The sequence below is a fragment of the Moschus berezovskii genome, chromosome Y (assembly GCF_049115385.1).
Source record: "Moschus berezovskii isolate FMDL1 chromosome Y, NW_MosBer_1.0, whole genome shotgun sequence".
Lineage (NCBI taxonomy): Eukaryota > Metazoa > Chordata > Mammalia > Artiodactyla > Moschidae > Moschus > Moschus berezovskii.
Window position 1 is genome coordinate 48,424,592 of NC_142489.1, and position 26,026 is coordinate 48,450,617.

At 39.9% G+C, this 26,026-nt stretch overlaps 1 non-coding gene across 1 annotated transcript; it reads left to right on the forward strand.

The window, feature by feature from the left end:
- The first annotated feature begins 4,407 nt into the window (after positions 1–4,407).
- Positions 4,408–4,479, forward strand: TRNAY-AUA (transfer RNA tyrosine (anticodon AUA)). The gene has a single exon. It is a non-coding gene; the product is annotated as a tRNA-Tyr (tRNA).
- The last annotated feature ends 21,547 nt before the right edge of the window (positions 4,480–26,026 follow it).

Consider the following 26,026-nt stretch of genomic DNA (forward strand, 5'->3'; position numbering starts at 1 on the left):
AGATATGCAGATGACACCACCCTTATGGCAGAAAGTGAAGAGGAACTAAAATGCCTCTTGATGAAAGTGAAAGCGGAGAGTGAAAAGATTGGCTTGAAGCTCAACATTCAGAAAACAAAAATCATGGCATCTAGTCCCATCACTTCATGGGAAATAAATGGGGAAAGAGTGGAAACAGTGGCAGACTTTAGTTTCGTGGGCTGCAAAATCACTGCGGATGCAGATTGCAGCCATGAAATTAAAAGACGCTTACTCCTTGGAAAGAAAGTTATGACCAACCTAGATAATATATTAAAAAGCAGAGACATTACTTTGCCAACCAAGGTCCAGATTTGTAGTCATAATTAAGTCTATGGTTTTTCCCATGGTCATGTATGGATGTGAGAGTTGGATTGTGAAGAAAGCTGATCGCTGAAGAATTGATGATTTTGAACTGTGGTGCTGGAGAAGACAATTGAGAGTCCCTTGGACTGAAAGGAGATCTAACCAGTCCATTCTAAAGAAGATCAATCCTTGGTGTTCATTGGAAGGACTGATGCCTAAGCTGAAACTCCAATACTTTGACCTCCATATGAGATGAGTTGACTCACTGGAAAAGACTCTGATGCTGGGAGGGATTGGGGGCATAAGGAGACTGGGAGGACAGAGAATGAGATGTCTGGATTACATCACCAATTCAATGGGCATAAGTTTGAATGAAGTCCGGGAGTTGATGATGGACAGGGAGGCCTCGGGTGCTGTGATTCATGGGGTTGGAAAGAGTCGGACTCAACTGAGCGACTGAACTGAACTGACCTGAAGGTACTGCCGGGCCAGCTCAGAGAACAAAGGACTGAGCGAATACCATTGGAAAGTTAGCAGGATGTGGACAGTCCATCAACTGCAAGAGGAAGGCGGGTGGAAGCCAGAGCAAGAAAGGGGCAAACTCGGTCCCAGAGAAAGCATTCCCTGTCAAACGGCAAACAGGCTTTCAGTTGCTAACCAAGACTTCCTGGGATCCTAGACAGTTGACATCTATTGGGAGGGTGCCAGCTAGAGATCATCTCCCCAGTGGAGACACATGGCACACGAGAAATGGTTCAGTCTATCACCCAGTAAACCAAGCATTTGGGACACAGGAAGTGATAAGACGCACTCACTGCCCAGGGAGTGCACACTCGCCAAGCACCTGGTTGTTTGACCTGTTCAGAAATGGGAAGGGTACAAAGAAAAACCCAACTGAGTCTGCGTCTTTGGGGAGTAACAGAGAACCTGAACATGAGTGACCTAGTTCAGGAAAGTGCACACAACTCGAGGCCTGCTCCCTGCAGTGTTATCTGGAGCCTGAGCAGTGTAGACTGGGAAATCTCACACACCAAAAGCAGGGGCAAATACAGGGTGTCCAAGACTCTGCGAGAACTCCCCCCACACGCCAGTGATATTTGTTTACAGTGTTCCTCCCTCCACACAGCATGATTGAAAAAGTGAGACTAAATAAGAGCCCACATCTCGCCCTTATATTAAGGTGGAAATTAGACACTGAAGAGACCAGTGAACAGAAGAAACCAACCTAACAAAAGGAACCACGTTTGAAGTGACAGGTGAAACAGAATAAACGCTGTAGATAACAGCAACTACACTGGAGGGGCCTTATATCGTCTAAGCTGGAAAAATAAACTATCTGAAACTGAACTGAGCCCACACTCTCTGCAACAGCGCCAGAGGAATTCCTAGATGTATTTTTACTACAATCATTTTTTTTTTAAAGATCTCTATTCTGTCTATAATTTTCATTTTTATAACATACTATTACATTACCCAAACCAAAAAAGTAGAGGTTAGACCATCAAAACTACAACATTAAACAAAAACAAAAGCAAAATCTCCAAAAGTATATTTTTTTTGTTTTCTTTTGCTTTAATATTGTATTTTTGAGAGTCCAACTTCTAATTTAGATTTTTAATCTTTGCTTTTTGGTAGCTGTTATCAATTTTTTACCTTTATGAATCTAACCTTAAGTATCCATTTTTATCTAGGAGTGTGATTACTCACTTGATTATTCTCTCCCCTTTGGACTCTCGTTTTTCTACACCAGGTCGCCTCTATTTCTTCCCTCCATCTTCTCTTCTCTACCCAACTCTGTGAAATTCTCTGTGTATTTTGGGCTCTGGAGAAGATAGTACTACCTTGATCTATCTCTCTCCTTTTGATTCCCATTCTTGTCCTCCATTTCACCTCTATGTCTTCCCTCCTTCTTCTCTTCTCCATATAACTCTGTGAGCCTCTCTGAGGGTTCCAGGCTATGGAGAGCACATAGGGAATCGTTTACTGGCTCTATTGCTCTCTCCCTCTGTGATTCCCCCTCCCCGCCTTTTGGTCATCTCGATCTCGCTCCTCCCTCTTCTCTTCTCCTTGTAATTCTTCAAACTTCTCTCGGTGTCCCTCACTCTAGAGAGTCTTTTCATTGTTAACCTAGAAGTTTTATCATTAATGCTGTATCGATGTAGAAGTCTTGAGGCTACTATGAGAATAAGACTCTAAACAAGAAGCAGGAGGCTTAAGCCCAAAACCTGATAACACCAGAGAACTCCTGACATCAGGGAACATTAACCAATAAGAGATCATCCGAATCCTCCATACCTACACTAAGAGCAAGGGTCACTCATAAGCCAACAAGTTCCAGAGAAAGACATACCACACAAATTCTCCAGCAACACCGGAACATAGTGTTGAGCTTCAATATACTAGGAAAGGCTGATGGCTACCCTAATTACCAGGTGAATCTAGACAAACTGAAAAAACGTTGTCATTAAATCTTATTTAAAGTCTGTTAGTTTGAAAATTCTGTAATGAACTGTTTTGCTAACATAAGCATATAGAGTATATCTCTTTGTCTTTACAATTCTTTAGAAGTTTCCTTATCATAAGCATCATCTTATCTCTTAGTATTCATTTACAAACATAATTTTTTTCCTTTCCTTATGTCTTTGTGGTGAGGATATCTAGATGAGTTAACAACAAACAAGCAAACAAAAACTGAAATCTGGTTTCATCTATATTATACCTGCACAACACATTTTTCTTAACCAGTTGCTTTCTGGGTTCAGGAGTCCTGTCTACTGGTGTGAACATGGTAAACAGATGCATATACAGCAGTACCAAATGGAAAGAAGAGACTCAATATTATACAATGAGTTGTTTTCTCTCGAAATTCGTATGTTGAAGCTCTAACTCTCTGTACTTTATATTTAGTGAAACTGTGAGGATATTACAGTTCTTTCTGACCCTATTTGGAAATAGGACCTCTAGATTTGCAGTTGAGTTAATATGTTTGGCACTTTATAAGAAAAGCAGATCAGTCAGAGAAAAAAAACAGAAACATTACTATGTGAAGACAAAGCCAGAAAATGGCCAGGAAAAATGCAAAAGAGGCCTCAGACGAAAACAAGTCTGCTGAATTTGATTACTGCCTTGAACCTTAGAAGTTTGGAGCACATTTATTTAAGCTCCCTGGTATAGGACACTTTGTTATGGCAACTTTAGCAAACCAATATATGCGCTTCTCTTGAAAAACATCTGTCAATACCAAAAGAATTCTCCTTTTCTTACATAAGTTTTCAGGGAATGGAAACTGGCAAAGAACTCACTTATCCATCCATTGATTACCCCCACAAAGTCCTAGTGCTCCCTAAGAGTTTTCATTCTTTCTTTAGAGATTCAGCTGTGTTAAAATTTATTCCTACTTCATGGTTAAAGATGACATAGGAAATATTAGAAAGATCATAGTTTACAGGAACTGGTAGAAGAAAATAAACACAAGGGAAAACAGGCTGACATTGAAAATACACAACCCTCTCCACTTATCTTTTCCATACATCATGTTTAATTCCCCAGGATAAAAGTGGTAGTGGCCTAGGTTTTGCTTCCTATTGCTTTGGGGAAATCACAAAGTTGTGAAGTTGTGGTAACCATGCCAACCTAAACATTCCCAAACCAAGACACTAGGCTGCAGTAGCCATGGGCAGCCTAGAGGATAACAAATCCTCCCAAACAGTTGGAGCCACCTTGCCATTTACACCAGACAATTGGCCAGGGATATTGGCATCAGCATCTCTATGGCAGGATTTGTGGTTTATGACTGCCACTCTTATCACCAACCCTCTAGATGCCTGAGAAGCCCAAGAGACCACCGTTCTAGGTTTTAGACTAGATATCTTAAATAAACAGGAATAAAATTCAGTCCAAACTGAAGGGCTCCAACCAAAGGAGATGCATAGATGGTCCTCAGCCACACAAAGGGCTGTTATGAGCAGCAATACCACGGCTCCAGGCAAGCTCACCATTAACACCTGCAGCCCATGCCAGACACATATCCCCAGTATCGATGGAGAGAATAGATTTGAAGTCCACTATCAACTAGAGGCCACATCCCTGGTAGTTCAGATGGTAAAACGTCTGCCTATAATGCAGGAGATCTGGGTTCAATCCCTGGGTAGGGAAGATCTCCTGGAGAAGTAAATGGCAACCCACTCCAGTACTCTTCCCTGGCAAATCCCAATGATGGAGAAGCCTGGTAGGCTACAGTACGTGGGGTCCCAAAGAGTCATACACGATTGAGCAACTTCATTTTCACCAACTTGAGCGGAAAAAAAAAAAAAAAAACCTCTTGACCTTCTATCTTAGTCAAATTTAAAAGACAGAGTCTGCGCTCCAGCACATCATGCCCAAGACATACATAATTGATAATATTTGTAGGTAACAGTACCAGGTAGAGGACACCTTGGATCTGTCGTACAACCAAAGTGAAGTAATATAGAAGAATTCAGTGCCAGTTTCAGAGAGAAAATGGTCATCTCCCAGATGACCATAGGATTCAAATCACTAATAAGGCAGTGCAGGTTCCCTCTATGGAACTTAATCAAGAAGTTTCAGTTCAGGCCTGTTTGCAGGTTCAAATTTCCATTTCTCAAATGTTTCCATTCAATCTTCTGACAGCTCAAAATATGGACAATATACATGCACTCTTGGAAGATGATTAAGACTGCAAGAACACAGAACATTTCCGGGGCAAGCGACAGAGAGTACTACAAGTCGTTGATTAGATGGAAGAAGATGGACAGCAGAATCAAACAGAGATTTCAGAGCTTAGATCTGACTGTTTGATTTGGTGGGAACAATGCCAAACCTGCCTGCAGACCTAGAGATGCTTTTCAAATAGGTAACAAACTAATGTGATCTTTGGCCTTCAGCCAAGTTTAACAATCTTCAGACCTCAGAATACTATAGTAGACCAAGTTCAGTGCCACCACTTAGAAATTCAGGGGATAGTATTTTTTGGGTGGGGGACTTGTAGGAGACTTCTCTATCAGATTTGTTCCAACACACAGCATACTTAATAGAGCTGGAGCCATGATTCACCCATAGATGACACGTCTCTCAGAAATATTTTAATTGAGTTATCTTCAGTGGATGATTCATATCTTTGTGACTCCCATGGACTGCAACATGACAGGTTTTCCTTTTCATTACCAACTCCTGCAGTTTCTCAAACTGATGTTTATTGAGTCGGTGATGCCATCCAACCATCTCCTCTAGCCTGCAATATATTCCGGGTATCAACGTCTCTTCCATTGAATTTGAACTTTGCGTCAGCTTCAGTATCAGTCCATCCAATGAATATTCATGGCTGATTTCCGTTAGGATTGACTGGCTTGATATTCTTTCAATCAAAGTGACTCTCAAGAGACTTCTACAACACCACTGTTCAAAAGCATCAGTTCTGCACTCAGTTTTCTTTGTGGTCCAACACTCACATACATTCATACATGACTACAGGAACAAACATAGCTTAGACTCCACAGACATTTGTTGGTAAATTACTGTGTCTGTTTTCTAATGCACTTTCTAACCTTATCACAGTTTTCCTTCAAAGGAACAGGCTCTTTGAAATCATGACTACAGTCACCAACTGCAGTAATTTTGGAGCCCAAGAAAATTAAGTCTCTCATTGTTTTCATTGTTTCCACATCTATTTGTAATGAAGTAGTGGGACTGCATGCCACAATCTTCATTTATTGAATGTTGGATTTTAAGACAGATTTTTCAATCTCGCCAAGAAGTTCTTTAGCTAAATTTCATTTTCTGCATGAAGGGTGGTGTTATCTGTAAATTTGAGGTTATTGCTGTTTCTACCAGCAGTCCTGATACCATATTGTGGTTCATCCAGTTCAGCATTACGCATGATGTACTCTGCATATAATTTAAATAACCAGGGTGAAAATATACAGCCTCGTTAACTGCTTTCTTGCAAGTTGGAACCGGTGTATTGCTCCTTGTCTCTTTCTAACTGTTGCCTCTTGACCTATATACAGATTTCTCACAAGGCAGATATAGTAGTCTGGTGTTTCTGTCTCCTTAAGAATTTTCCAGTTTGTTCTGATGTACACTATCAAAGTCCCTGGCATGAAAAATGAAGTAGAAGTAAATTTGTGTTCTCTGGAATTCTTTTGTATTTTCTATGGTCCAGTAACTATTGCCAATTTGTTTTCTTGTTCTTCTGCCTATTCTAAATTCAGCTTGAACATCTGGAAATCATCAGTGTACTTTCTCTTGTAGACTAGATTGGAGAATTTGAGCATTACTTTGATAGCGTGTGAGGTGAATGTAACTGTGTGAAAATTTCAAAATGTTTTCTGTGACATTTCTTTGAAATAGGAATGAAACTAATGTTTGCTTGTCCTGTGGCCACTGCTAATTTTTCCTAACTGGCTAGCATATTATGTACAGCTCATTATTTGGGATTTGAAATAGTTTAGCTGGAATTCCATCATCTCCAATAGCTTTGTTTGTAGTGATGCTTTGTAAGGCCTTCTTGACTTCATATTCCATGATAGCTAGCTCAAGGTGAGTGATCACACCACTGTGGTTATCATAAGATCTTTTTTCTAAAGTTCTTCTGTGAATCCTTGCCACCTCTTAACACCTTCTGCTTCCTTTAGGTCCATACCCTTTTGTTTTGTCCTGCCCATCTTTACATGGGATATTCCCTTGTTATGTCTACTTTATTGGAAGAGATCTGTAGCTCTTCTCAGTCTGTTGTTTTCATGTGTCTCTTTATATTTATCACTTAGGAAGGCTTTCTTAGCTCTCCTTGTTATTCTTTGTAACTCTGCATTCAGATGGACATATCTTTTCATTTTGCCTATCGTCTTTCCCTCTCTTCTTTGGTAGAAAGAAAGAAATTTGAAAGTCCTCCTCAGACAACAATTTTGCCTTTATGCATATCTTCTTCTTGGGGATGATTTTCATCACCACATCCTGTACAGTGTTATGAACCTCCATCCATCAATCGTTCATATTGGGCACCCAGCAGCCTTGGGAATTCACCGTTCAGTGACCTTTCTTTTTACCTTTTCATTCTGTTCAAACCTCACCGAAGATGTTTGACCTTAATGTATCCAGTAGACCATGTTTCATGAGAATTCCCACCATGACCTGACCATCTTGGGTGGCCCTACATAGGATGATTCAGAGCTTCATTGAGTTAGACAAAACTCTGTCCAAGTGATCACTTTGGTAAGTTTTCTGCATTTGTGGCTTCCATTTTGTCTGTCCTCTGATTGGTAAGGATGAGATGCTTATGGGAGTTTCCTCATAATATTTCAATTACAAAATCATAAACAACAGTCCTGGAATTTTTTTTTTCTTTGAATACTTCTATACTGATACAAAACGAAGAAAGTACACACTTGTAAGTCCCATTTTTGTATTAGATATTTTTTCTAATATTCCCAACTGTACCAATGTTGCTGAATGACTTCCTGATACTTAATATAGCCTATTTTATAGTAACTCCCCCTGCCATACCAGACACACTCAAATAAATGAAAGGAAGATGAAATGCAAAAGAACAGACAAGCCAACTTCTGAAGAGTGTTGCAAATAAAGAAAAGTCATGGGAAAGTGAGTCATAAGTTGGCAGACTGACACAGTAGTGTGGGGAAAACTCTGGAGAGAAATCAGCAAAACTTGTAAACAGATCATTTGTCATCAGTCCGGCTCTCAGTCATGTGTGACTTTTTGTGACCCCAAAGATTGCAACATTCCCGGCTTCCCTGCCTATCAGCAACTCCCAGAGATTTCAGAAACTCATGTCCATTGAGTCCATGATTCCATCCAACCATCTCATACTGTGTTGTCCTCTTCCCCTTCTGCCTTCAATCTTTCCCAATATCAGGGTCTTCTCCAGTGAGTCAGTTCTTCACATTAGGTGGCCAAAGGATTGGAATTTCGGCTTCAGCATCAGTCCTTCCAAAGAATATTCAGGACTGATTTCTTTTAGGAAGCACAGTTAGAGTCTTCGGCAACCCCACAATTCAATTCTTCAGCGCTCAGCCTTTCTTATAGTCCAACTCTCACACCCATACAAGACTACTGTCACTTGTCATAAGTATCAGTAACTTCCTATTTCTCCCATCTAATTCTCATTAAGTCTCTTCCTTCATAATTATCCTGCCTACATATTAAGATCCTGCTGGATTCCAAATCTAAATGACACATTTCAACTTCTTCCTTAGTCTCATGACAGGATTACTTATGGCCTTATTGGTCATCTCCATTTGTTTTAGTCTACCAATCAGTTAATCCCATTACTTCTGACACTAGGAAATATAGGAACGTGAGGGGCATCCTTTCATCTTCTTCATGTCATATTCATCTTCTTCTGAGCCTCCAGATACCTCCATCAGTACTTCTTATATGTTACTCATTGAGACAATTGTGACCACACTTGATGTATATTATAAAACTTATTATAGTATGAAAATGGGAAATATACTAAAATCCTGGGGAAACTTCACTAATGCTTGAGAACTCCCTCAGAAACGGGACTCTCAGGCTTCCTCATACATTCTCTGGCAAGGTCTAGAGGCTGAGTGAAAGAATATTATAGAGATTCACCTTTTTGTATGGATGAATTGTGGAATACAGTTGAATCTAAAACCTCTTTAACTTGTGACATAAAAATAGGCATGACAGCATGCCAAAGACAAAAAACAGAGCCACACACACTTAGAGAATATTTCTAGTGGCTCTCTAGTGATATGACAGACCCGATCATGTCTGTCATTAAGGAGCCTGGTCCTAGATAAGGAAGGGATATATATGGGTCTCAGTGTTGTCATTTCTTCTCAATTCCAGAGATTTCCATTGCTTTAGAAAAGGGAAAATTTGTTTGAAGTTATTAATCCCAAATCAACGAAGCAATATCCCACTTTACCAGATCCCATATAGCCAAAGCAATATAGAAATCCATATTTCTGCTAATAGGAAAGAAATTCCAAAACATCAGTGGAGAAAAGGAAACAAACCTATTGCCAAAAGGGAGGTAATTTGTTTGTTTTGTTTTAAAAAAAGAAACAGTTCAGTTCAGTTCAGTCACTTAGTCGTGTCCGACTCTTTGCGACCCCATGAATCACAGCACGCCAGGCCTCCCTGTCCAACACCAACTCCCAGTGTTCACTCAGACTCATGTCCACAGAGTCGGTGATGCCATCCAGCCATGGGCCGGCATCTCTCGCATCTGTATCGCCAGGGCCGGCATCTCTAAAAGAAACAGTAGTGTATAAAAATTCACAAAGATAATTTAGAGAAAAATGCTTACAAACTTCAGGGTGCACCACATGGAGACCTATTAAAAAGAAAGACAATTTGTATCTGAACATAAGTAAATGTGTAAGTGTGTGTGTTCTGTCCTGTGTGACTCTGCAAAGCAATGAGTGCAACCCACCTGCCCCTTCTGTCAATGCGATTTTCCAGGCACGAAACCTGGAGTGGGTTGCCATTCTCTACTCCATTAAGTTAGGCATGTAAAGCTGAAGAAAAACATTACCCAAGCATTTTATTTCATCTTTTTCAAGATAAAGCAAACTGTATAAGCTCTTGGCTCCAGACAGTGTCTGCATTTCCAAAGTTGCACTTGTGAAAGAGGCAAGTTTACACACTTGTGGACTGGGATGAGTTAAAATATAGAAGAGACCAAAGCATAACAGGTAAATGTTTAACAATCTGGATTACTTCACAATGTTTTGAGTCCCATTTTTTGGCTCTAAGCCCCCAAACAGAATACATTCCATCCTTTACTGTTTCAACATTTCAAGCAGGAGACAAAGGTAAAATGATGGAGTAGAGTGCCAAGAAGTGGATCATAAATCTGTGTATCTGACTCAGTAACTTTACTGCATTTTCAATTATATTTCTAGAATTCACCTCCAAGAACTTCCTTCTAACTCAAATAATGCTGCAGACTTTGTGTAGCCCTGGTGATTGCAGTAAAGGGGCCAATGAGATAGTGACACTGATTATCCCTCAGGGCTCCAGGAATAGGACAATATATCCAGTGTTGATCTTTGTTGTAGGAGATGCTAGAGATCAGGCATTGGCAAGTCCCAAATGGGCACAGAAACCATAGGAATGCAGAACCAGTTGCAGATTAAGAAGTTTAATCACTTATTCCTCCTGGACATGGTTTACAACAAGATCAATAAGTATTAGACATGTTATTAGTCTTCGTATCTTTCACTAAAGTATGAAGTACAGGTTGGTGCTGGTTTAGAGAGGGTCTGGGTGTACACAGAAGCATCAGTGACCATGAGGTAGTGATGCAGGGGCCGGTTGGTGTCAAATTCAATTAATGTATAGCTGAGGAAAATAAATCCATATTGTAGCATGCCGCTAGAACTATGCAGAACTATGGCTGCTGGTGTTATACTTCAAGGATGGCTTCAACATATCCCCCACTAGGTCCTACCACCTATTCCATATTTTATACTATCCCTACAAGAAATGTTCAGGGAGAAGAAAATACAACTAGTGTGCTGCCATGAAGCTAGAGCTAATGTATGTGCTGGATACGGACTCACCAAGAAACACCTTTTCCATTGGTACTACAAATTCCAGGTAAGCTGAAAATAGAGCGTTCCAAGAATAAAGCAGATAGAGTCATCAAATCTGTGTTTATTAAGATGTTTATTAACATCTTAACTGCACAGAAGAGGCATCAGAACCTAACACGACTCCACTTAAGCATTTCTCATGAATTTCACTACCTATATGATAAGACATTTCTAATCACTTCTGTCATTCCTGCTCACTGCTCATGTCCACACATGACCAGTCATTCAGATACCTTTAAGCTCCATGTTTTGTTCTTCTCATATTCTGTGCCTTGTCAATGTCCTTCATTTTGCCTGAATTGTCCTTCCCTTCTTTTAATATTTTTCCTACCAAATCTTGATTTTTTTAAAGTGCAGATTTCAAAAGAGATAAAGAGGATATAAAGATGAAGAGGAACTTCATCTATCTTAAAATTCATCTTTCAAGAAATGAACATATATTATCTCGTCCCATCACTTCATGGCATATACATGGGATTCAATGGATACAGTGGAAGACTTTATATCCTTAGTCTCCAAATCGCTGCAGATGTTGACTGCATCAGTGAAATTAAAACACTTGCCCCTTGGAAGAAAAGCTATGACCATCCTAAATAGCATATTAAAAAGCAGAGAGATTAATTCCCGACAAAAGTCCATCTGGTTAGAACTATGCTTTTCCCAGTAGTCATGTATGAATGTGAGGGTTGACTATAATAAAAGCTGAGCACAGAGGAACTGATGCTTTCAAACTGTCCTGTTGGAGAAGACTCTTGAGAGTCCCTTGGACTGCAAGAAGATCCAACCAGTCCATTCTAAAGGAGATAAGTTCTATGTGTTCACTGGAAGGACTGATGCTAAAGGTGAAACTCCAATACTCTGGCCACCACATGCGAAGAGCTAACTCAGTGTAAAAGACGCTGATGCTGGGAGGGATTGGGGGCAGGAAGAGAATAGGATGACAGAGAATGAGATGCCTGGATGGCATTACAGACGTGATGGGCATGATTTTGAGTGAACTCTGGGAGTAGGTGATAGATAACGAGGCCTGGCGTGATGTGATTCATGGGGTCACAAAAAAATAGGACATTTTTAAGGCACTAACACTTTCCCTTTCTGGTAATAGTTTGGTATTGGTGGCTTCCTGTAAAATGCTATGGTCCAGAGGTCAAAGGTAGATTCTGACTCAGGCATGCAATAAACAGGAAAACCAATGAGAAAAAAAAAAAAAAAAAAGAAAGAAAGAAAGAAAAAGAGAACTCACCCAGTATGGCTTTCTGGCAAAACTACAAGATTATTTCTCTTTAATATTGTACCACGAAGGTTCCTTTAAAAATTACGTATCCTTCAACTTTACAAATCCTGGCCACTAATACCTGTAAAAGACTTCCTATTCTGGAAAACTGCTTTGGTCACATGAAAGCCTACTCATCTGAGAGGTAAGAATGCATTTTTATTGGTAAAATTTTGACAGGAATAACATGGAAGCAAATGACTGAATAAAAAGTGAGATAAAGTGTAGTACAATTTGGTTTCCAGTTGAGATTATACCTGCTTTATCACTGCGTTATCTTGCTTCTGTCATTCCATGTCTCCTGAAAATCCTCATCATTAAGTCCCATGAACATCAATCATGGACACTGATTTAAGGGATTGTTATGGAAAACGTCGCAGAGAGTAGGACACGACCAAGCGACTGAACTGAACTGAACTGAACTGATGGAAAACGTTCCCACCACAGAATAGAAAATACATATCATTTACCAAAATAGGAAAGCAAAAAACTTTCATACACAAGCATCAATTTCTGTTAACGAAAAATGTTCTTTGTGACATTTACTATCCCTGATACACACCTCTGAAATACATAAGTCATTGTAAAAAATGCTTTCCTTAGAAGATCATGACAATTTTTTTAGCTCTTCTTGGGAAGGAAACCCAATATTGGTGATTTTAATTTATAAACTATATACTACTTTTTCAGAGGGTTAGGATCTTAAGAATCTTGCTTCCATACAGATTTTCTTAAGATGAACTTGTTTAATATATGTGTTTCTTGTTGATTCCATAAGTCCTTATTCAGACATTTTTTTACTCCCTAAATAGAGACCTCAACTCCTGAAGCAAGGAGAGTAAAGTCAGAAGGAAAAATAGATATGGAATATGATAGTTAATTCCAATCGGAGAACACAATCTATCAAAGAAAATTGAACAGCTCAACTAAAATAGTAATCTTATAACAATCTGTAAAGTCAGAAGAAAACTTCAAGAGTGATTTAAAATCATATCTCTAAGACCATTAACAAAAAGATAAAAATCAAGGGAAGCAGAAGAATGGCAGATGCAGAGGCAGTGAGACCAAGAAGAACAGAACACAGAATGGAAGTTCAATGTGACTGAATAAAACAGAGTTAATTGAACAATGGGAAGACTGAGAATTACTAGCTTAATGTGAACAGAACACTGTCAGAGACCTGATCTCTGAAGCAACAGGATTTTGCCTCAGTAACAGGTACCACACTTGATCACTCATGAGCTTTTGCGTAGCAGAATTCTATCCAAGAATGAAACAGGACAGAGAAAGCTTCTGACATAGACATCAGAATCGGGACATAGAGTGCCCCTGACTAGTCTAAGCAAGAGAGCTATATACTATTTAATTTTGTTATAACAATAAATCCAAAGAATGTCTCAAGGTTGTAAAAAAGTTTACCAGACCACTTCTACAATTTACATTTTAAAGTAACAGGATTAGAACTTACCAGACCCACTCCTGTAATATACATCCTAATATCAAGTTTAGTCAGAATGTTTTCAAGAAGCAGAAACTGTTCCCAAGCAGGATACAATATTGTTATATAATACTTACTAAGAAATATAGGAGAAAAATTAAAATATAAAGCTTGTCCTTTCCTACTCCTTGAGAATTCCAAGCATCTATCTCCTCTTCGAGAACCTCAAATTCTTTCTCCTCCTCAGGGTCTCTGAACTTATCATTCCACCTAGGAATTAACTCTCTCATTATCCCCTTTTCTTTTAAGGAGAATTATGTTGCCAAGGGAAAAGGGTGTCATTTTCATTCCATAGCTACTTCCTTATGTGATGGGGCTTCACCCCTAAATTTATCAGCATCTCTTCTAACCGTCATATTGAGAGTCTCTAGACCAGAGGCCCCAAATAATAGTTTGGAGAGGCTGTGGCAATTGTAGGAGCCTGTTCACTTGTAACTTAAAAACTTTCACACAGTTAGAAACAAATCAGCTTTAAAGTTAGAGATGAAAGACAAAATAGTCGTTAAACCAAATTAAAACACAATCAAAATTAAGAGTTACATTATGTCCATAGTTACATGACTCCATTTTAGGATTTTTAGATGTCCTCAGGTCAAGAAAAAGTGACATATATTATTGTTGTTGTTGAAGGTATTCACAGAGTTGAAGTCCTTTCTTTGAAGTGATGAATCCCACCATGGGGAACCCCCTTCACTTGATGAGGAGTTTGAAAAGCTGAAAGCTGAATCACAGAGTTAATTCTAAAGCTTTAGGATCTATGTCAATAGCTGTGCATAAAAATGTCTGTCATTGAGATAATCCCCTTTTTTGGGCGGGGGCAGAATGAGCCTTCCCTAAAGGTGTGGGTACATTTAAACCAACAGTTTTGTATTTCCTGAGTTAATTTATGTAGATTCCTCTTAATGATGCCATTACCCTTTATCTACCTTTCCTGAAGGTTGGAGTTGGGTAAGTGATATTGTAGTCCTTAAACTTTTGACACTCCTTGAGTTACAACAGCTTTAAAAATAGGGTTGCTCTGAATTGTAGAGTTCAAGATCCCACTTACATCATGAGAAGTCAGTATACTAAGATTTTGTTCATTCCTTAAACTCCGGCTGTAATGAATACAACGTTTGACGTGAGAATAGGTCTTTGAGTGTGGTCTATGAGGTTGGTAATAACAGGAACAGCATTTGTGCTCGACCCATACATTTCCCATCAGCCCACTCCCTAATATTCACATTATTGTTCATTTTAAAAGAAAAGGTTCCATATTCATGAAAACAGTGGCCTGGAACTTGCGCAGCATATTTACCCACCAAAGGGATAAAGGAGACTCTGGCACCATTAGGAACCCATGAGGAAATAACACAGAGTTCTAGTTTCATCTTAATGTCAGGAAGCAACAGTTAGAACTGGACATGGAACAACAGACTGGTTCCAAATAGGAAAAGGAATACATCAAGGTTGTATATTGGCACCCTGCTTATTTAAATTCTATGCAGAATACATCATGAGGAACGCAGGGCTGGAAGAAGCACAGCTGGAATCAAGATTACCAGGAGAAATATCAATAACCTCAGATAGGCAGATGACACTACCCTTATGGCAGAAAGTGAAGAGGAACAAAAAAGCTTCTTGATGAAAGTAAAAGAGGAAAGTGAAAAGGTTGGATTGAAGCTCAACATTCAGAAAACTAAGATCATAACATCTGGTCCCATCACTTCATGGGAAATAGATGGGGAAACAGTGTCAGACTTAATTTTTGGGGGTTCCAAAATCACTGTGGATGCTGATTGCAGCCATGAAATTAAAAGACACTTACTCCTTGGGATGAAAGTTATGATCAACCTAGATAGCATAATAAAAAAAGCAGACATTCCTTTGCCAAACAAGTTCCATCTAGTCAAAGCTATGGCTTTTCCAGTGGTCATTATGAATGTGAGAGTTGGACTGTGAAGAAAGCTGATTGCCAAAAATTGATGCTTTTGGACTGTGGTGTTGAAGAAGACTTGAGAGTCCCTTGGACTGCAGGTGATCCAACCAGTGCATTCTAATGGAGATCAGTCCTTGGAATTCATTGGAAGGACTGGTGCTAAAGTTGAATCTCCAGTCCTTTGACCACCTGATGTGAAGAGGTGGCTCACTGGAAAAGACTCTGATGATGCTGGGAGGGATTGGAGGCAGGAGGAGAAGGGAACGACAGATAATGAGATGGCTGGATGGTATCACTGACTTGATGGACATCAGTTTGTGTGAACTCCAGGTGCTGGTGATGGACAGGGAGGCCTGGCATGCTGTGATTCATGGGGTCACAAATATTCGGACATGACTGAGCTACTGTACTGAACTGAACAGAACATAATAGCTTTTGGCTCATCCTGATAGCTTTAGTATAATAGTGGATAGGAGGAAAGTGGACCATGGGGCTTCAGTGAGCACAGAGAAACTTGCCCTGTTTTCCAAAAGGTATCAACTGATTAGCCCCCACAGAGTGCTTAATACCTGGTGTTCCTCAGATGTTATTAAGATGGGGGCATGTGTGTGGTCCCAATTCTCTTGAGAGTCTGATGACTGGGGCCTATACCTCAGAGGTAAGTCTCTTCTCTTGTGTGGTTCTTTGCAGATGAGACAGGGAGCCAGAGGTGCCTTGGATGCCTGAGGGGAAAACTTCTTGAAATATCCCTCCTTTCCTCAGGAATAGCAAGCCCAACCCTTTTCACCTGTGTCCCTCTGGTTATTTTTCTCAGGTTGTTTCAGAGCCGTTCTAATAGACATTGTTGGGGCTTCAGGCTTTTGCTGGATTCCCCCCCACCTCTATTTTCCTCCTCATATTCTCTACTATAATATACCATCTGAAATATCTGTAACAGTTTTCCTAAGGTTTAATTTGGCCCAAATACCTGTTTGCATAACTAATGGCAGACATCTGATGTAAAATGAGTGAGAAATCTATGTTTAAAATTATTTCTCCCTCTGTAATATTAAGGTGAATGTCAGTAAAATTATGGGGAGATTCCCGTAGTCTATTTAGGAATGTACCAGAATTTCCTTCTCTCCCTATTCTATGTCAACCAATTTGGCATAATTTAAAGTCAGTGTGTGGGGCTGGGGTGTCATCCTAAGATGGCAGAGGAATAGGACTGGGAGACCAATTTCTCCCCCAAAAATCCAGCAAAAGAACATTTGAACGCTGAACAAAGTCCACAAAATAATTTCTGAACACTGACTTGAAGACATCAGGCACCCAGAAATGCTGCCAATTTTCTTCAAAATGAGGTAGGGCAGAATATAAAATAAAAGGAGTGTTAGCGATGGAGAGCCGTTCTGGCAAGGGAATCTTAAAGAGGAAAAAGTTTCCAAACACCACGAAACCCTCTCTCCAGCGTGTCTGTCGGGAGTTTTGGAATCTCAGAGGGCAATGCACCTAGGAAAAAAATACATACAGACATATATACATACATAAAACCCACAGGTTATGTGCCTACGCCAGACACTTGCATCCATCACCAGGAAGAGGAGGCTGAATAGGGAGGAGTGGGCTGCATTGCTTAGGATAAGGACCAGTCTCAAATGTCCTGAAGCAACCTGAGGGGGTGCGAAGAGAAAGGGAGAGAGAACTATCCTGGAAAAGCGCTTACCTGAGATACTGCCTGGCCCACTCACAGAACAAAGGACTGAGCAAATACCAGAGGAGAATGTGCCGGATGTGGACCAGCCCATCCACCGCAGGAGGATGGGGCAGGAGGGTGGTAGCCAGAGCAAGAAAGGGGCAAACTCAGTCCCAGAGACAGCATTCCCTATTAAACTGTGGACAGTCTTCCAGTTGCTAACCAAGACTTCCTGGAATTCTAGACAGTTGACATCCACCAGGAGTGCCACAGCGAGAGATCAGTACCCCAGTAAAGACACAGCAGAGATGGTGCACACTGTTACCCAGTAAACCAAGAGACTGGGACCAGGGAAGAGATAGGTGATCTCACTGCCAGGGAGAGGACACTAGCCAAACACCTGGTTGTCTGAGCTGTTCAGGACTGGGAAGTGTAACAACAACAACAAAAAAAGCCCAACTCAATCTGCAACTTTGGGGAGTAGCAGAGAACCTGGACCTGAGTGGCCTAGACCAGGAAAGTGCACGCAACTCGGGGCCCGCTCCCTGAAGAGTAATCTGGAGCCTGAGTAGTGTAGACTAGGAAAGCAAACAACGAAGAGCAGGGGCAAACCCAGGGTGTCCAAGGCACTGCAAGCACTCCCTACACACGCCAATGATATTTGTTTGCAGTGTTCCTCCCTCCTCACAGCATGATTGAAAAAGTGAGCTTGAATAAGAGAACACCTCTCGCCCTTATGTTAGGGTGGAAATTAGACACTGAAGAGAGCAGCGAACAGAAGAAACCAAACAAACAGAAGGAACCACGTTGGAAGGGACAGATGAAACAGAATACCCCCTGTAGATAACAACAACTACACTGGAGGTGTACGTTAGATCTTGAGAACAAGATCTAAGCTGGAACAAGGAGCTATCTGAAACTGAACTGAGCCCACATTGTCTGAAACAGCTCCAGAGAGATGTATTTTTACTACTTTCATTTTTTTTATTATTTTTTAAGTCCTCTGTACTGCCTTTAATTTTCATTTTTACAACATATTATTACCTTACGCATGCCAAAAAAGTAGAGGTTAGGCCGTCAAAACTACAATATTAAACAAAAACAAAAACCCCAAAATATACTTTTTTTTCTTTTGTTTTTTAATACTGAATTTTTGTGAGTCCAACTTCTACTTTAGATTTTTGATCTTTGCTTTTTGGTAGTTATCAATATTTTACCTTTACGAAACTAATCTTAAGTACGCATTTTTATCTAGGAGTGTGATTACTGGCTTGATTACTCTCTCCTCCTTTTGATTCTCCTTTTTCTCCACCAGGTAGCCTCTATTTCCTCCCTCCACCTTCTCTTCTCTCCCTAACTCTGAGAATTTCGCTGTGTGTTCTGGGCTGTGGAGAAGATAGTAATACCTTGATCTATCCCTGTCTTTTTTATTTCCCTTTTTCTCAGCCATTTCACCTCTATCTCCTTCCTCCTTCTTCTCTTCTCCATATAACTCTGTGAGCCTCTCTGAGAGTTCCAGACTGTGGAGAGCACATAGAAAATAGGTTACTGATTCGATTGCTTTCTCCCCTTGTGATTCCCCCTCTCCGCCTTCTGGTCACTTCTATCTCCCTCCACCCTCTTCTCTTCTCCATGTAATTCTGCAAACCTCTCTGGATGTCCCTCACTGTGGAGAGTCTTTTCATCAATAACCTAGAAGTTTTATCATTGGTGCTGTATGGATGTAGAAGTCTTGAGGCTACTGTAAGTATAAGACTCTAAACCAGAAGCAGGAGGCTTTAGCCCAAAACTTGAGAACAGCAAAGAACTCTTGACTTCAGGGAATATTAAATGATAAGAGATGATCCGAAAACCTCCATTCCTACACTGAAAGCAAAGATGACCCAAGAGTCACCAAGTTAGAAAAGACATACCACACAAATTATCCAGCAACACAGGAAAATAGTGCTGAGCTTCAATATACAGGCTTCCCAAAGTCACTCCAATCGCATAGACATCTCAAATCTCACTACTGGATACTTCATTGCAATCCAGAGAGAAGAAACCCAGTTCCACCCATAAGAACACCGACACAAGCTCCACGAATCAGTAAATTAGCAGCAATCAAACACAAAGAACAGATATTAAAATCTCCATGGGAAAAACAACAAATAACACACAAGGGGATTCCCATAAGAATATCAACTGATCTTTCAATAGAAACTCTTCAGTTCAGGAGGAATGACAGGACATATTTAAAGTGATGAAAGAGAAAACCTACAACCAAAATTACTGTACCCAGGTAGGATCACATTCAAATATGAAGGAGAAATCAAAACCTTTACAGACAAGTAAAAGCTGAGAGAATTCAGCACCTACAAACAAGCTCTTCAACAAATGCTAAAGGATCTTCCTTAGACAGGAAAAAGAAACGGTATATACACTCGAACCACAAACAACAAAATAATTGGCAATAGGATACTAATATCAATAATTACCTTAAATGTAAATAGGTTGAATATCCCAAACAAAAGACAACCACTGGAAGAATGGATACAAAAGCAATACCACGATATATCCTCTCTACAAGAGACCCACTTCAAAATACGGGACATAAAATAGTGATCGAAAATGAAGGGCTGGAAAAACATATTACATGCAAATGGAGACCAAAAATATAAAAAAGCTGGAGTAGGAATACTCATATTAGATGAAATAGACTTTAAAATAAAGACTATGAACAGAGACTAAGAAGAACACTCTATCATGATCAAAGGATCACCCCAAGAAGAAGATCTAACAATGACAATCATATACGGACCCAACATAGGGCACGGGACTATGTAAGGCAAATGCTAACAAGTATGAAAGGGGAAATTAGCAATAACACAATAATAGTGGGAAACTTTAATATCCCACTCAAACCTATGGAAAGATCAACTAAACAGAAATTAACAAGGAAACACAAACTTTAAATGCCACCATTGACCAGTAGACCTAGTTGATACCTGTAGGATATTTCACTCAAAAACAATCAATTTCACCTTTCTCTCAAGAGCACATGGAATCTTCTCCAGGATAGATCATATCTTGGTCCATAAATCTAGCCTTGGTAAATTCAAAAACAATTAAAACCATTCCAATCATCCTTTCTGACCACAATGCAGTAATATTAGATCTCGATTACAGGAAAAAAAAAAAATGCCAACATATGGAGGCTTTTGAATAACTAAAAAATCACAGAGAAAAAAAAAAAGAAAAATATGCATAGAAAGGAATGAGAAATGAAAACCCAACAACCCAAAAGCTATAAGACACTGTAAAAGCTGTGCTAAGGGAAGGTTCATAACACCACAGACTTACCTCAAGAAACAAGAGAAAACTCAACTGAATAACCGCACTTCACACTTAGTTCAGTTTAGTAGAGTTCAGTCGCTCAGTCATGTCCGACTCTTTGCGACCCCATGAATCACAGCACGCCAGGCCTCCCTGTCCATGACCAACTCCCGGACTTCACTCAAACTCATGTCCATCAAGTCGGTGATGCCACCCAGGCATCTTATTCTCTGTCGTCCCCGTCTCCTCCCACCCTCAATCCCTCCCAGCATCAGACACTTCCAGTGAGTCAACTCTTCGCATGAGGTGGCCAAAGTATTGGAATTTCAGCTTTAGCATCAGTCCTTCCAATGCACACCCAGGATTGATCTCCTTTACAATGGACTGGTTGAATCTCTTTTCATTCCAAGGGACTCTCAAGAGTCTTCTCCAGCAACGCAGTTCAAAAGCATCAATTCTTCAGCGATCAGCTTTCTTCACAGTCCAACTCTCACATCCATACATGACCACGGGAAAATATCACAGCCTTGACTAGACGGACATTGATTGGCTAACTAATGTCTCTGCTTTTTAATATGCTATCTACGTTGGTCATAACTTTCCTTCCAAGGAGTAAGCGTCTTTTAATTTCATGGCTGCAATCAGCATCTGCAGTGATTTTGGAGCTCCAAAAAATAAAATCAGACACTGTTTCCACTGTTTCCCCATCTATTTCCCATAAAGTGATGGGACAAGATGCCATGATATTTGCTTTCTGAATGTTGAGCTTCAAGCCAACCTTTTCACTCTTCTCTTTCACTTTCATCAAGAGGCTTTTGAGTTCCTCTTCACTTTCTGCCATAAGGGTGTTGTCATCTGCATATCTGAGGTTATTGATATTTCTCCCAGCAGTCTTGATTCCAGCTTGTGCTTCTTCCAGCCCAGCGTTCCTCATGATGTACTCTGCATATAAATTAAATAAGCAAGGTGACAATATACAGCCTTGACGTATTCCTTTTCCTATTTGGAACCAGTCTCTTGTTCCGTGTACAGTTTTCACTGTTGCTTCCAGACCTGCATACAGGTTTCTCAAGAAGCAGGTCAGGTGGTCTGGTATTCCCATCACTTTCAGAATGTTCCAGAGTTTATTGTGATCGACACAGTTAAAGGCTTTGGCATAGTCAATGAAGCAGAAATAGATAATTTCCTGGAACTCTCTTGTTTTCTCCATGATCCAGCGGATGTTGGCAATTTGATCTCTGGTTCCTCTGCCTTTTCTAAAACCTGCTTGAACATCTGGGAGTTCACGGTTCACATATTGCTGAAACCTGGCTGGGAGAATTTGGAGAATGACTTTACTAGTGTGTGAGATGAGTACAATTGTCCGGTAGTCTGAGCATTCTTTGGCATTCCTTTTCTTTGGGATTGGAATGAAAACTGACATTTTCCAGTCCTGTGAACACTGCTGAGTTTTCCAAATTTGCTGGCATATTGAGTGCAGCACTTTCACAGCATCATCTTTCAGGATTTGAATTAACTCCATTGGAATTCCATCACCTCCACTAGCTTTGTTCGCAGTGATGCTCTCTAAGGCCTTCTTCGCTTCACATTCCTTGATGTCTGGTTCCACGTGAGTGATCATACCATCGTGATTATCTTGGTCGTGAAGATCTTTTTTGTACAGTTCTTCTGTGTATTCATGCCACCTCTTCTTAATATCTTCTACTTTTAGGTCCAAACAATTTCTGTCCTTTATCGAGCCCATCTTTGCATAAAATGTTCCCTTGATATCTCTAATTTCTTGTAAAGATCTCCTGTTTTTCCTGTTCTGTTGTTCTCCTCTATTTCTTTGCATTGATTACTGAACAAGGCTTTCTTACTAGCTATTCTTTGGAACTCTGCATTTAGATGCTTACCTCTTTCCTTTTCTTTTTTTCTTTTCGCTTCTCTTCTTTTCACAGCTATTTGTAATGCCTCCTCAGAGAGCCAATTTGCTTCTTTGCAATTTGTTTTCCATGGGGATGATCTTTTCCCTGTCTACTGTACATTGTCATGAACCTCCGTCCAGAGTTCATCAGGCACTCTATCTATCAGATCTAGTCCCTTAAATCCATTTCTTACCTCCACTGTATACTCATAAGGGATTTGAATAAACTTCACCTCTAAAACAACTAGAAAAGGGATAAATTAACAACCCCAGGATTAATAGAAGGAAAGATACCCTAAAAATTGGGGCAGAAATTAAAAAAGAAAGAAAAGAGAACATAGAAAAAAAGAAAGAAGGAAAAGATGGTTCTTGAGAAGATAAAAGTGACAAACCATTAGCCAAGCTCATCAAGAAACAAAAGGGAAAAATGAAATCAACAAAATTAGAAACAAAAATGGAGAAATCACAAATGACAACACTGAAATACAAAGGATCATAAGAGAATATCAGCAACTATATACCAATAAAATGGACAACTTGGAAGAAATAAAAAATTTGTAGAAAAGTCTAATTTTCCAAACATGAACCATGAATGAATAGAAAATCTTAATAGATTCACCACAAGCAAGGAAATTGAAACTGTAATCAGAAATCTTCCAGCAAACAAAAACCAAGGATCAGTCAAATTCACAGATGAATTCTCCCCAAAATGTAGATAACAGCTAACACCTATCTTACTCAAATTCTTGCAGAAAATTGAAGAGAAAGATAAATTTCCAAACTCATTCTATAAGGCCACAATCATCCTAATAATAAAACAAGACAAAATGAATAGTGAAGTCGCCTAGTCGTGTCCGACTCTTTACAATCCCATTGACTGTAGACCACCAGACTCCTCCTCCTCAACAAGTAAGGGAACAGGATAAATGCCCACCAACCAAAATAAAAGAGGAAGAGATAGGGAAACTACATGATAAAGAATTCCAAAAAAATGATACTGAAAATGATCCAAAATCTTGAAAACAAATGGAGCTTCAGTTCAGTTTAGTTCACTTTAGTCGCTCAGTCGTGTCCGACTCTCCGCAACCTCATGAATCACAGAACTCCAGGCCTCCCTGTCCATCACCAACTCCCGGAGTTCACTCAAACTCATGTCCACAGAGATGGTGATGCCATCCGGCCATCTCATTCTCTGTCATCCCCTTCTCCTCCCACCCACAAACTTTCCCAGCATCAGAGCTTTTCCAGTGAGTCAACTCTTCGCATGAGGTGGCCAAAGTATTGGAGTTTCAGCTTTAGCATCAGTCCTTCCAATGAACAACCAGGACTGATTTCCTTTAGAATGGACAGGTTGAATCTCCTTGAAGTACAAGGGACTTTCAAGAGTCTTCTCCAACACCACACATCAAAAGCATCAATTCTTCGGCGATCAGCTATCTTCACAGTCCAACTCTCACATCCATACATGATCATGGGAAAACCATAGCCTTGACTAGACAGATCTTTGTTGGCAAAGTAATATCTCTGCTTTTTAATATACTATCAAGTTTGGTCATAACTTTCCTTCCAAGCAGTAAGCATCTTTTAATTTCATGGCTGCAATCAGCATCTGCAGTGATTTGGGAGCACAAAAAAAAATAAAATCTGACATTGTTTCCACTCTTTTTCCTTCACTTCCTATGAAGTGATGGGACCAGGTGCCATGATATTTGTTTTCTGAATGTTGAGCTTCAAGCCAACCTTTTCACTATCCTCTTTCACTTTCATCAAGAGGTTTTTGGGTTCCTCTTCACTTTCTGCCAAAAGTGTAGTGTCATCTGCATATCTGAGGTTATTGATATTTCTCCCAGCAATGTTGATTCCAGCTTGTGTTTCTTCCAACCCAGCGTTCCTCATGATGTACTCTGCATATAAGTTAAATAAGCAAGGTGACAATATACAGCCTTGACCTAGTCCTTTTCCTACTTGGAAACAGTCTGTTGTTCCATGTACAGTTCTGACTGTTGCTTCCTGACCTGCATACAGGTTGCTCAAGAGGCAGGTCATATGGTATGTTATTCCCATCTCTTCCAGAATGTTCCACAGTTTATTGTGATCCACACAGTCAAAGGCTTTGGCGTAGTCAATGAAGCAGAAATTGATGTTTTTCTGGAACTCTCTTGCTTTCTCCATGATGCAGCGCATGTTGGTTATTTGATCTCTGTTTCCTCTACCTTTTCTAAAACCTGCTTGAACATCAGGGATTTCACGGTTCACATATTGCTGAAGCCTGGCTTGCAGAATTCTGGGCATGACTTTACTAGCGTGTGAGATGAGTGCAATTGTGCGGTAGTTTGAGCATTCTTTGGCATTCCCTTTCTATGGGATTGGAATGAAGACTAACCTCTTCAAGTCCTGTGAATACTGTTGAATTTTCCAAATTTGCTGGCATATTGAGTGCAGCACTTTCACAGCATCATTTTTCAGGACTTGAAATAGCTCAACTGGAATTACATCACCTCCACTAGCTATATTCGTAGTGATGTTTTCTAAGGCCTACTTGACTTCACATTCCAAGATGTCTGTTTCTAGGTCAGTGATCACGTTAATCTGACTATCTTGGTCGTGAAGATCTTTTTTTGTACAATTATTCTTGTATTCTTGCCACCTCTTCTTAATATCTTCTGCTTCTGTTAGGTCCATACCATTTCTGTCCTTTATCGAGCCCATCTTTGCATGAAATGTTCCCTTGGAATCTCTAATTTTCTTGAAGAGATCTCTTGTTTTTCGTATTCTGTTGTTTTCCTCTATGTCTTTGCATTGATCACTGAGGAAGGCTTTCTTACCTGGAGACAAGAATTGAGAAGATGCAAAAAAGGTTTAACAAGAAGAAATAAAAAGTGTCAATATACAATGAATAATACAGTAGATGAGATCAAAAACACTCTGGAGGGAACGAACAATAGTATAACGGAGGCAGAAGATAGGATAAGTGAGATAGAAAATAGAATGCTAGAAATAAATGAAACAGAGGGGAAAAAGGAAAAGCCAATTAAAAGAAATGAGGACAATCTCAGTGACCTCTAGGACAATGTTAAACTCCTCAACATTCGAATCATACGATTCCCAGAAGAAGAAGACAAAAAGAAAGACCATAAGGAAATACTTGAGGAGATAATAGTTGAAAACGTCCTTAAATGGGTATGGAAATAATCACCCAAATCCAAAAAACCCAAAGAGTACCAAACAAGATAAAACCAAGGCAAAATATCCCAAGACATATAATAATCAAATTAACAAAGATCAAACACAAATAACAAATATTAAAAGCAGCAAGGGGAAAAAAAATAAAGTAACACTCAAGGGGATTCCCGTATGGATAACAGCTGATCTTTCAACAGAAATTCTTCAGGCCAGGAGGAATGGCAAGACATACATAAAGTGTTGAGATAAAATAAGCTACAGTCCAGATTGGAGAAGGAAATGGCAAAGCACTCCAGTGTTCGTGCCTGGAGAATCCCAGGGACGGCG